The 13,881-nt window shown below is 42.9% G+C and overlaps 2 pseudogenes; both read right to left on the reverse strand.

Moving 5' to 3' along the window:
• Positions 1-1,170: 1,170 nt before the first annotated feature.
• Positions 1,171-2,007, reverse strand: LOC138827172 (serine/threonine-protein kinase Chk1 pseudogene; annotated as a pseudogene).
• A 2,813-nt stretch (positions 2,008-4,820) lies between these two features.
• Positions 4,821-5,506, reverse strand: LOC138827173 (smad nuclear-interacting protein 1 pseudogene; annotated as a pseudogene).
• Positions 5,507-13,881: the final 8,375 nt, after the last annotated feature.

Genomic DNA, 13,881 nt, shown 5'->3' on the forward strand with positions numbered 1-13,881 from the left:
GGACATCCTCCTATATGGAGGAAATGGGTAAAAACTTAAGGTTCCTGGCAGGGATCCAAATGGGGGCTGTCTCCCCTGTGGGGAAAAAGCATCCAAATCCCCTGCCCATGGTAACTATGGGGTCAGGTCCTCTGCATTGTTGTGTCAGGGGGTCCTTCCACCTGACTTTTACTTAGGGCTTAGAGTTGAGTTGTCCCCAGTGCTTCTGAAATCTGGATTCAGTTGCCCCTTTTGAATAATTGAAAAGGTTAATAGTAAACAAAGATATCTGCAACTGTATATGGGGGCTAACTCCCCCTTTTTGTTGTAATAATCACTCCTTAAGACATTGGTGATTTCTTTCTATAATTGCTAGGCCTTGGGGATAATAAGGAATTCCTGTAGTATGATTAATGTGCCATTTGTCAAAAAACTCTCTTCTGCCTCTTTTGCACTGCCAGTGACCTCCTCTCTTCGGGCAGTACTCCTGGCTTCTGGCTTGGTCAGTTCAGCCTCCTGAGTAGCAGAATTGCAGGTATCAACAATCGATGCCTGATTTACTTGAAATTTTTTTTTTTTTGTCGGTCGTGGGGCTTGAACTCTGGGCCTGGGCGCTGTCCCTCAGCTCTTCAGCTCAAGGCGAGCGCTCTACCACTTGAGCTACAGCGCCACTTCCGGTTTTCTGGTGGTTTATTGGAGATAGGGGTCTCATGGTCTTTCTTGCCAGGGCTGGCTTTGAACCGTGATCCTCAGATCTCAGCGTCCTGAGTAGCTAGGATTACAGGCGTGAGCCACCAGCGCCCGGCTTACTTGAGATTTTTAACCACATACTTTCATAGACATTACCACCAAAGAAATGTTTCCCCTTGAAAAGGGAAGAGGGGATGATTGGAGAAGAGTGCTGAAGATCAGTGTCTGATCTCTGCTACAGGGTTGGTTACAGGCTCATTAGTTCATCCAAGGATGCTGGGTAAAATCTAAATTCAAATGATTGTGCTTGGAAAATCCACCAGGTGTTTCTGGGACACCACCTGAATTGACTCAGGGCCTCTTTGCCCCTTTACTTCTTGTGTTTCTCTCTCTCTTTTTAATTGTCAAGGTCATGCAGAGAAGGGTTAGTTTACTCAAGTAATTTATTAAGGGTATTTTGTCAAACTCGTTACACCTTCCCTCATCTTTCTCCTATTTTCTCTACCCTGAAAACCCCGCTGCCCCTTTCCTAAATGACTTGTTGTACCAGCTATCCTTTTGGATGTCCTGGATGGTAATTCTTGCTGTTGGATTCTCCACTAGGATTTTCTGAATCAGAGCCAGAGGAGCTGAATCAATTTTTTTCCAGGGCATGAGGTACGTTTTATTTTCTTTCCAATCACAATATTCCCGACAACTGTCACTGGGCTGTTCCCATGGTAAATCTCCAGCCAACATTGCAGTAAGAACTATGCCACAGGACCAAACATCAGCTGGTTCTGCATGACATTCTTCTCGCTTCAGAAGTTCTGGCGCCACATAAAGTAAGGTACCACACATGTTTGTCAATAAACGCTCACAATTCTTATGGCGAAATACTGTGGCCAAGCCAAAGTCACAGATTTTGAGGTTATCCCTTTCATCCAAGAGGAGATTTTCTGGCTTAATATCTCTATGAGCTATCCCAATACCATGCAGATAAAACACCCCTGCCATGAGTTGATGGAAGAACCTCTGAGCATCTTCTTCAGGCATGCCTATGTCTGGCTGTATTCTATCAAAAAGATCTCCACCACTACAGTATTCCAAGAACAGATATCGCATATTGCCTTCTCTCCTGTGACCATAGAATTTCAAAACATTCTCATGGTTTAACATTTGATTAATGCAGATTTCTTTCTTAATTTTTTCTGGAGAGTTCCTAGCCCACTTCATGTCTAACATCTTCACTGCAACTGCCTGTTCAGTTGCTCTATTCACAACAAGCTGAACTTCTCCGTAGGTACCTTTTCCCAGGGTTTTCACCACGTCCCAGTCTCCGCAAAAGGGTACTCTCATGACTTTACCTATCAGTCTGGCTGACTTGTCCTGGGCCAGCCACCTTGATGCACCTTTGTTTTCCGTGAAGAAACCTGCAAATGAAGCTGCCATGATTACAGATAAAGGTAATGTCTCCCGAAGGGAGTAAGAAAGTAACCTGGGTTAGATGGAGGCTTGCAGTATTGCTTACACCCGCCACTGAGAAGAGGCTGAATCCACCGGCCTGAGCCTTTATCACTGCCTGTGTTCCTGGGAGGTTTTCCTCTCTTGCTGGCTATGAGGTTTGCCCTAGGAGTCTTGATCACCTCAGCCTCTTCTGGAGCCTCTGTTTGTCGTCCTGTTTCTGCTCACTCTTCACCTCCTTCCTCCAGCAGCCTGGACCAAGCAAATGAAGTCCAGGCCATGCTGGTCTCCTTTATATGCAGGACATGATGAGCCCACCCTTCCCTTTCTGGGAGGGTTTGCCCTTGCAGCAGACTTCAGCAGCAGGGTGTGTCTCGTCTGGCCCCTGCCTTTAATCCTGGCTACTCCAGAGGCTGAAATCTGAGTATGTAAGTTCCAAGTCAGCTAGAGAAGGAAAGTCTGAGAGAACTTTTTCTTTAATTTATTACCAAAAACAAACAGGCAAAAAACCAGAAGTGAAGCTGAGATTCAAGTAGTAGAGAAGAAGCCTTGAGCACAAAAGCTTAGGACCCAGGACCAGAGTTGTAGCCCTAACGCTTGCACAAATTCTTCATGATTTTTTGTGCTTTCTTCAAGTTCTCAGCTTCGTCAATGTAGGTACATCTTGGTATGTTAGCATTGTAGCCTTTCTAGTCTTGGTAATTTTCTCAATATGAATGGCCTTCTCTGGGAGTTGATAAAATGAAATCATTACTTTTTTTTATTAATCAGTCGTGGATCTTGAACTCTAGGCCTGGGCATTGTCCTTCAGCTCTTTAGCTGAAGTCAAGTTGCCTACCACTGGAGTCACAGTGCCACTTCCGGTTTTCTGAGTGGTTTCTTGGAGGTAAGATCCTCACAGGCTTTCCTGCCTTGGTGGCTTGGAATCTCAATCTGCATATCTCAGCCTGTTGAGTAGATAGGATTACAGACCTGGGGCACTGGCGGGGGCAGAGTGTTCATCTTAAGCAGTTTTATGGAACACAGACAATGAAAATTTCACTTTAAGTCAGTATGGAGGAATAGCAAATCCTTATCAACAAATATGGAGCAGTTCCAGTAATCAAAGGTTGTGAAAGGTAGGCAAAGCACAGGTGAGTACACAACGGGATTCTATAGGCAATGTCCTATGGGGCTTACAGGGTGGGCATGAATGGCACTTCCTGAAAAGCTTCACCTGAGTCTGGCAGCTGGGCATCGGACTTTTGCCCTGACTTGGAAGAAGGGGCGCTTCCCTTGCTCACCCACAGGGAATGCATGATGGCTTAATGCACCCTCATGGCACACAAGACCTCAGATGGGGTTCATGTGAGTGGATGCCCCCAACACTCCATGGAGAAAGTATGAATTTTCTCATAGGAAACACATCTATAAGCATCTCAACACTCCACTTAAATTAGCACTCATTGATAGTAGCCTAGGTACTGAAGTAGACTAAGTTACCCCTCTTGATGAAGGGACTTTCCTGCATCCAGTTGCTGGAATGTTGTTTGGATGCAAACTAGGTGATACCATGTGAATTGCTAACAGGAGACCCACAAGGCACTATTTTAAATGATGCAGAAGGGGCAGTAAATGTATGTCTTGATTTCTGAACAACTACAAAGGTATTGCCCACCTCGCCAGATTTTGATGTCATCCAGTCTTGGATAAAACCCAAGGGTTCCTCTCTCTTAGGATCCCAGCTTTTTTCTGGCACTAGCCTGGTTCTTGGTTTTTGCTGGTCTATACTGCCACAACAGTATATCCTGTGTTTAAGCAGGTACCACAAAGCATCTGTTTTAAGTAAAGAATTAGTGCATGTGGTAGCCTCCTCCCAGCCTCAAAAAGTACAAAATCAACTTTTATGACTCAAGAGCTCAATTAGCTGAAAGTGTTTGTATATGTTGGAGCCTGTTTGGCTGAAAAACCAAAGGTTAGTAAGATTATCTGCTCAGAGATTTGTTCAAAAACAAAATATTCCTTGTCCACTAAGCTTAAAAACTATTTTTAAAAGGATCCCATAATTCCCCTTCCACCAGGATTACATTTCTTTACAATAATTTTTTTTGGGGGTCCCGTTGTAGGGCCTGAACTCTGGGCCTGGGCGCTGTCCCTCAGCTCTTTAGCTCAAGGGTAGCGCTCTACCACTTGAGCCACAGCACCACTTCCAGCTTTTTTCTTTTTGCTTATGTGGTGCTGAGGAATCGAACCCAGGGCCTGAGGCATGCAAAGCAAGCGCTCTACCACTGAGCCACCTTCCCAGCCCTCTTTACAATAATTTTTTGAAAGTTTAATTGTTATAAAGGTGATGGGCCAAGGGATTACCCTTACATAAATAAAGATTTCATTGTTTTGTGACAATATCTCTCCTTCCCTCACTCTCTCCCAGATTTTTTTTCTCCCTGTTGGCAGCAGTTCTCCAAGTACCATCTAAGGCCACAATTCTTCTGATATGTTGAAATCAGTAATAATTTCTAAAAACAAAACTGGCACTTGTTTTGTGCAAGAGAACTAATAAACAAATCTATGTCAGTGTTCTTAGCCTGATCAGCAATAAAGGAAAGGATTAAGGCAATACAAATTTTTACAGCATTTTTGAAGTCAATCACAAGTCTTTCAAGTAAGGAAATGGGTGCCAATTGAAGGAGTTCTTTCTTAGTTTGCTATCTGGCAGACACTGCTTCCCCTTACACATGGCCATCCTCTTCTCTCCTGTCTCAATCAGAAGTATACGATGATCCAGGGACTAAGATATTGTCTCTGCTACTGAAACCAACCCTAAGCACAGCCTTCTCCTTGATTTCATAGTATCTCAGTGTCTAAATGCACAAGTCATTCAAGACCCTTCCATTTCTTGACCTAAGGTCAATGATGTAGGGCTTCACCCTACAGCCAACTGTGCCATCAGCTGAGGTGAACTCCACAAACTGATATTGGAAGAAAGCATGTTGCTTTGATGCTTGGGATGATTGATGGGAATATTTGTGGTGCCCCAGTGTCCATTCCAAAATTAGGCACTCTGTTGATGGCTTACAGGACTGGAAGTACCTCATCGTTTTTAAAGGGGATCCATGTTTCTGGGGGCTCACTGTATTTAATGATTACACCCCAGAAGGTGTTAGTATGCTCAAGAAGCGCCTCAGAAATTGGAAGGTTGGTTTCTTTTACCAGGCACTTCTTTGTTGGCATTATTGTCCCATGGAGAAGGCACCATCTCTTTTGCCTCTTTGGCACTGCCAGTGACCTCCTCTCTTCTGGCAGTAGACGTGGCTTCTGGCTTGGTCACCTTAGGCTCTTGAGTAGCAGGATGGCAGGCATGAACAATTGATGCCTGATTTACTTGAGATTCTTACCCACATACTTTAATGGACATTACCATCAAAGAAAGGCTTCCCCTTGAAAAGGGAGGAAGGGAATGATTGGAGAAAAGTGCTGAAGATCAGTGTATGATCTCTGCTGCAGGGCTGGTTAGAGGCTTATGAGTTCACCCAAGGATGCTGGTGAAAGTCCAAATTAGAGTGAATGTGCTTAAAACATCTACTAGGTGTTTCTGGCAGACCACCTGAAGTGACTCAGGGCCTCTTTGCCCCTTTTCTTCTTGTTTTTTTTTCTCTCTTTTTAATTGTCCAGGTCATGTAGAGAGGAGTTAGTTTACTCAAGTAATTTAATAAGCACATTTTTTCAAACTTGTTACCTCTTCCCTCATCTTTCTCCTATTTTTCCTATCCTGACAATGCTCCTGTGCCTTTCTTAAGTGACTCGTTATACCATCTATCCTTTTGGATGTCTCGGATGGTAATTCTTGCTCTTGGATTCTCCACTAGGATTTTCTGAATCAGAGCCAGAGGAGCAGAATCGATTTTTTTTCCAGAGCTTGAGGTATGTTTTTTTTTTCTTTCCAATGACAATATTCTGGACAACTGTCAGTGGGCTGTTCCCATGGTAAATCTCCAGCCAACATTGCAGTAAGAACTATACCACACAAAACCTCCCATGCTCCTGGGTTGGAAAAATCAACATCGTGAAAATGGCAATACTTCCCAAGGTTATCTACAAATTCAATGTAACACCCATCAATATTCCAACCTCATTCTTCAAGGAAACAGACGAGTCAATCCAAAAATTCATATGGAACAATAAAAGACCCTGACTAGCATAAATGATCCTCAACAGAAAGAACACTACTATAAAGCCAGAGTAATCAAAACAGCTTGGTACTGGCACAAGAACAGACCTCAGGACCAATGGAATAGAATTGAAACCCAGAAATGAACTTATAGACCTATAGCCATCTAATCTTCAGTAAGGGAGCTGAAAAAATAGAATGGAAGAAAGACAACCTCTCCAGTAAATGGTGCTGGCAAAATTGGTTAACTACTTGTACAAAACTAAAGCTAGATACTTATATATCACCCTGCACCAGAATCAACTCCAAATGGATCAAAGACCTCAGAGTCAAAGCAGACACTCTGAAAACATTACAGGATGGAATAGGAGAAACCCTAGGTCTTGTTGGCACAGACCAAAATTTTCTTAATAGAGACCCAGAAACACAACAAATCAAAGAAATGTTGGACAAGTGGGATTGCATGAAATTGCAGAGCTTCTGCATGGCAAAGGACATAGCTAGCAAGATCAAAAGAAAGCGCACAAATTGGGAGAAGATCTTTACTAGCCATATAATGGACAAGGGTCTCATATCTAAAATATACCTGGAACTCAAAAAATTAAATCCCCCAACAACAAATCTTCAAAGAAACAACTGCCCAATAAATAAGTGGGCTAAAGACTTACAGAGAAACTTCTCTGAAGAGGAAAGAAGGATGGCCAATAGACACATGAAGAAAAGCTCAACCTCCCTAGCTATAAAAGAAATGCAAATCAAAACAACATTGAGATTCCACCTCACCCTAGTTAAAATGGCTAAAATCAAGAACTCTAATAATAACAGATGCTGGAGGGGATGTGGACAGAAGGGAACCTTACTGCATTGTTGATGGGAGTGTAAACTTGTTCAACCACTTTGGAAAGCAGTATGGAGGTTCCTCAAAAGACTCCACATAGAGCTCCCCTATGACCCAGCAATCCCACTTTTGGGCATTTACCCAAATGTTCATAAACAAGACCACACTAAAGCTACCAGCATGACTATGTTTATTGCAGCATTATTTACTATAGCTAAGATATGGAACCAACCCAGATACCCCTCAGTAGATGAATGGATCAAGAAAATGTGGTATATATACACAATGGAATTCTATGCCTCCATCAGAAAGAATGACATTGCCCCATTTGTTAGGAAATGGAAAGACTTGGAAAAAATTATATGAAGTGAAGTAAGCCAGGCCCAAAGAAACATAGGTCCCATGGTTTCCCTTATTTGCAATAACTAATATATGTCTGAGTCAAGCAGAAAAGGTCAGATAAGGTGATGTTAGGAAAATGAACCCTAAGATATGTATTCAAATGTTTTTTTTCTTTCATGCTATTGTTTCTAACACATTTATAAGATTATTTCTTTGTTGCTTTGTATGTCCCTCCACCGCTGTATAACCCCTGCTTTCACTGTATTTGATGTTGGTATAATTTGTGGAGGGGATGGGGAAAAACAAATCGTTTAAATAGGGATACAGGTGGACCCATTGCAACAATAAGATGTACAAGTTGTTATGTCGAAAACAAACTTTACAACTTTGGTGGGGGGGGAGAGTGGGGAGGATTGGGTGGGAGGGCGGGAGCAGGAGGAGGATGGGAAGGGATGGGAAGGGATGGGAAGGGGAAACAAAGAAGAGGCAACAATGCTTGATAAGAAATGTACTCATTATCTTGCCCATGTAATTGTAACCCCTCTGTACAGTATTTTCACAATAAAAATAATAATAAAAAAAGTTGGCCTGTGTCTTGAAAGTTTGGCATTTTTCTGTTCTCTATAGGCAGAAAGTTTTGCCCTTCCTGGTGAGGGCTGTAGGAGGAATTGAACTTACACACCAAACATAGTGAATATTTGGGGAAATTGAGTCTGTAGCCTCATCGAAATGAAGCCTCAGAAAGACCAGGAGCCTTCAACATGGGAAGACTTCTTCCATTTCCCACTACAAATAGCCCTCAACCCACAATGCAGGTGCTAGGCTTCGACTCTGTCAACGGAAGAGGACATTGGGAGGTGGAAAGATGCCCATGGGTTAGTAAATTGATCTTGAGTGAATAGCTAGGGTAGGAGAATGCCCATTTTTCCATGGGTGGCTTCATTTTTTAAATTTCTTTATTTTTTAAGCACTTGAGGAAAGACAGTGCATTTTGATCCACATTCTGCCCTGTACCTCCCCTACCCGCCCCTTCCCTCCCTCTTCTTCATTTCATAGGTTACACACTGAGTTCACACACTTCTCCTCTTCATTCCTCTACCTCCACTTCATTTGACCCCACCACACCTGTTTCAAGTCCCCACTTCCATTTGTTTACTTGGTTGAATTTTCATTCTTTCTAAGGAATTATACTCTTTGAGATGTCCCTTGAATCTACAGTACTTCCATAATATATGTGTGTGTTCACTTGCATGCCGCCCAGCATATCAAATAATTCATGCATACTCTGTATTATATGGTGCATACTATACCAGAACACCAATGTATTCCCTGTATGGCTCGAAAAAAAAATCCCTTTCTCAAAACAAACAAGAAGATCTGTATTTTCCCAGAGGACAATCTCAAATGCAAATGAGCATACTTCCAGAGATCTTCTCTTCAGTCCTTTCTAAACCCGGGAAAGTCTGATCAGCAACAGCATTGACATACATAATGAAGTCAATAAATAATGTAATATTTGCTTATGTGATACAGTAGTAATATAACATTTGTAATAAAAGATGCTGAGATCTGGCTGTTTATTTGTATTTTGGTCACAAATACACTGAGTGGTTGACAGGTGAGTGTTATGTGACATCCTTCAGAAATCAATAGGAAACAAGAACCAAGAGAGACAGACTTGGTCATTTGTTCTGGTGTTCACTTAACAAGGTCTTCCTAAGATCAGATAACAATTAGACTCATCTTAAGAAGATTTTTCTGGAAGGACTCCATTGGAGAGAGTTTGGGATGAAATTCACACAGAGGAAAGCCAGGGAAAGAAGTATTAAACTGAAACTCCTTCCATGTGAGATTCTAATCCTGTTGCTGGATAGATATCAAAAGTTGGACTGGGTGGATAGAGGAGGGAGGGATGAGAATGTTGGAAGGGTGACATTGATCAAAATGTATTCTATTCAAAAACTGTTTTTGGGCTGGGAAAGTGGCTCAGTGGTAGAGTGCTTGCCTTGCATGCATGAGGCCCTGGGTTCGATTCCTCAGCACCACATAAGCAAAAAGAAAAAAGCCAGAAGTGGCGCTGTGGCTCAAGTGGTAGAGTGCTAGCCTTGAGCTGAAGACCTGAGGGACAGCGCCCAGACCCAGAGTTCAGGCCCCACGACCGGACCCAAAAAAGAAAAAAACCCCAAAAAACAAAACTCCTTTTTTTTAAAAAAAAAATGCATCCTTCGTGAAACTACTTTATGATCATAAATATGTAGAAATACATGAAAAATAAAGCAATATGAAATAAGGAACTCCTCTGTGAGTCTTGATGCCTTTACTACAATTCTAGGGTGAGAGAGTTGGTAGGATTTGTGTTCCATCCTTACAGGCTTTGAAACTAGGGTGCTCTCTACTTGCATTAATTGCGTTGGTGAATAAAAAATACCGAACAATATGTTAGATGACCACATGCTGTTGGGGAAATGCAATAATTAATGTAGACACATATATATTTTTATTTATTTATTTATTTATATAGCTTTATATGTAGATATATGTAAAGGTTTTATATATATATTATCTTTATTCCAACAAGAACACAGGGAATTTTCATGGAAGGGTCAATCAGAAAATAGGATTAAGCCAGAAGGAAAAGGAAGTAGTTCAAGGCTGATGCTGACCTTATCTTGACTTCCAAGGATGCTGCCCTTTACCAAGGGTAACAAACATGTCCCAAAGACACCAGGAGTCTTTAGTGTGTCTGGCACACTTTAGGCATCCATCCAAAAAAATGGGAAAATGACTTATTCGGTGAGAATATCATAGCTAGATTGGCACTGAGTGAAAGATGACTTATTTTTGTGTTCAGAACCAAAGCATCTGAAAAACAAGCATAGGACTAACCTCAGAACAAAGTCATCATCTCATGAACATTTCAAAAAAAATGTCCATGCTTCTGTTTCTGAGAAGCTTATGGAGATCGAATATGCTTTATCTCCTGGCTACCAGTCCTCCAATGGGAATGATAGATATTTACAAATATCTATAAATGATAAATGGAGGGGCTGGGAAACTGGCTCAGTGGTAGAGTGCTGGCCTAGCATGCATGAAGCCCTGGGTTTGATTCCTCAGTACCACATACACAGAAAAAGCCAGAAGTGGTGCTGTGACTCAAGTGGTAAAGCCTTGAGCAAAAGAAGCTCAAGGACAGTGCCTAGGCCCTGAGTTCAAGCCCCAGGACTGGCAAAAAAAGATAAATATACTTGGCAATGGGTAGTACAACTATTTTCTTTAGTTTAGATATCAGAGATGTGAGAAGATAAGAAATACTGAGATAAATGGACCTTAGGCCACCAGATGTGTTCCACTCATCTATTGCATGAAGAAATTTGATGCAAAAAACCAAAAAACTTCTGATCAGTCAAGATGGAGAAATCAGACCACTGAATTCATACAGAAATCACTCCAGATCCGTTGTATAGCCATGACAGGCAACTTTCTGTCTTTTCTGAGAATGTTTTCTCCTGGTTTCCTTCCTCTCCACACGAACAACCATATTGGATGGATGAATAGCATGGGAAGAACACATCAATAGGACCATATTCCTGAATCAGGTTAAGAATTGCCATTTGTGCCTTTTTCCTGTGCTTTTTTTTTCTTCAGCAAGAAATGTAATCTGAGAAGAAGCATGGTAGACCTCCAATTTATGTTGGTGTTTATAGATGATTTGTTGATGATTGGATGTCATCCCATGGTTGGATTGAGGGGGGAGGCCGCTATCTTGGATTGCAGAGCAAGGTTCTATGGGTTCCACCAAGGTCATAGAGACAAGCTCCCCTGCCCCGCCCTTGCAAGGTGGAGATGGAGACCTGTGGATGTGGACGCCCAATCTCCCGACCTAACCAGGACAGAAGGACCAGGAAGAGCCATGCCTGACCTTGGAACCCCTGCCTCCCATTGTGCTCCTAAAACCACCATGAAGGTCACTGGGCTCCACTTTATTTTTCCTCCAAGCTAATCCAATTAGTCTGAGGATGCCAGACACTGCCCATCCACCACCTCCCCTCCCCCAACAAGGGACAGTCAGAGGACAATTTCAGGGGAACGAAGGGTCATTATGGATCAGGTCTGTGGAGCAATGGTATAAAAGGAGGGAATCTGTTCATATCCTCTCCACCACACCTGTCCTGCTTCGAGCTTCTGCAGGACAAGGACAACCAGCAGTACCTACATGATGAAGGCTCTGCTCTTTACCCTGCTGTTCGGTGTGGCCTGTGCTGGCCAAAGATCTCAGGTCCAGCCATCAGAGGTACCCCTGAATGGGCATGTTCATCTTGCATGGCCCGTGTGTGTGTGTGTGTGTGTCTGTGTGTGTGTGTGTGTATGTGTATGTGTGTGTGTATGAGCCAGTTGTGTGTGTATGTGCATTTGTGTGTGAGATAGAGAGTCTGTTTGATAGCACATGGATTCAATGTGTCTGCATAATCAGGGAAATGCCTTTGCACCTTTCAACTCCCTGTCGTGTGACAAAGGTGTCCTCTTCAATCCAAAAGCTAAGGCAACAGTATCGTAACTTACACTGGGTCACATGTGCCTATATGGAATCCCTAACTCACTCTCCACATGCAATGGTCCCCAAGCATGTCTCTCTGGGTCCTGGTGTCACCGTGTGGAACTCTACACAAATTGGCAAGGCCTGGCCTCCTCTTCTTCTCTTGCCCAGTCAGGAATGGCTTCTTTGGTGCTGGGATAGAGGGCGATGTGGTGAGGATGAGACGTGGGGAATCAGGAGAGTGCTGGCCTTTTGCCTTTGGGACCTGGGTCATTTAGGTGACTAGCAAGTGGCTATCTTGGCGGACAAGCCAGAGAAGATCCAGGAGGGCAGACCCTTGAGAGGCCTGCTCCGACACATTGAGGCTCCTGAAGGCGGTAAATCCATGACCGTTGACTTTTATAACAAGTAAGCAAAACCTTCTCTCTCATTACCCCCCTCCATACCTCTCCAGGATTGATTGACAGAGCCTGTGGCTTCTCACATGTCTGGGACATTTGATCCTTCATACAGACAGGGACATGTTTAGAAAAGGACATCATTGCTGGTTTCCATCCATGAATGGATGGTGTGAGCTCTGTGGAGACCACACTGTCTGGAAGAGTGTTCTAGAAGAATCCTCTTCCCTTGACACTAACAACTATGCAACTAACAGCCAAAGCCCTGGTGGCTCATGCCTGTAATCCCAGCTGCTCAGGAGGTGGAATCTGAGAGAGCGAGGTCTGAAACCAGCCCAGGCAGGAATATCCATTAGGAACTTAACTATCAAAAAGCAGAAAGTAGAGCTGTGGTTTGAGTGCTACACCACCAGCCTTGGGCAAAACACAAGCCCTGAGGATGAGCCTTCTTGTTTGGAGTTCAAGGCCCAAGACATGCACAAAAATGACAAAGAATGATGATGAAAAGAATCAGAACGAGCACCATGGGTTATTCAAAGCATTTCCCCAGGTTGATGTCCTCCTTGGCTACTCGAAAGGTCTGGAAGAAGTTCCTGGGATTTATGGATAAGAAATAAGGACTTGGTTGTTGTTCTGTTGTTGTTTTATTGTTATCTTACAGGCAAACTGGGGAGTGCCAAAAATACACTGTTGTGGGTGAGCTGAGGGAGGATGGGGTCTATGTAGGAGAGTGTGAATACAACACAGTATAGACAGAAAACTGGACTCAAAGCAGGGGTGTGCACATGGTTGGGAGATTCATGGAGGTCACTTCAGGTGTTCCATCAATAGCTTTGAATTCTAGAAACATCCAAGAGTAGGAGATGTTCTGAGATTAAGAAAATACGCTCAGCCCGGCACTGGTGGCTCACACCTATAATCCTAGCTACTCAGGAGGCTGAGATCTGAGGATCGCGGTTCAAAAGCCAGCCCAGGCAGGAGAGACAGAGAGACTCCTATCTCCAATAAACCACCAGAAAACCGGAAGTGGCGCTATAGCTCAAGTGATAGAGCGCTAGCCTTGAGCTGAAGAGCTGAGCGACAGCGCCCAGGCCCAGAGTTCAAGCCCCACGGCTGACCAAAAAAAAAAAAAAAAAAAAATATGCTTGACTTCCAATGTGCTCGGTTCTTCCTAGAAAATTTTATTATTTTTGTATTTTCATTTTATTTATTTTTAAAATATTTTTATCCATTCTATTTTATTATTTATTATTTTATTATTCCTTTTGGAAAATGACCTCTGAGTGGTTACACATGGGAGTCACTATTTATGAGAGCAGCAAATACATCGGATCTTGATAGGTGTCTCCACATTTGGGGGGGTATGGGGCCCGGGGATGTGGATAGCTTTGGCGGTGGGATACAATTCCCCATCATCTGGTTTTTTATCTTGTTTAATTTATTTACTTATTTTTTAAGTCATGCTGCATGTGTATTTTTTTTAAATTATCAGAAAACTGTATAAACAGGA

Source organism: Dipodomys merriami, unplaced genomic scaffold, assembly GCF_024711535.1.
Source record: "Dipodomys merriami isolate MVZ:Mamm:240054 unplaced genomic scaffold, mDipMer1.0.p SCAF_151, whole genome shotgun sequence".
Lineage (NCBI taxonomy): Eukaryota > Metazoa > Chordata > Mammalia > Rodentia > Heteromyidae > Dipodomys > Dipodomys merriami.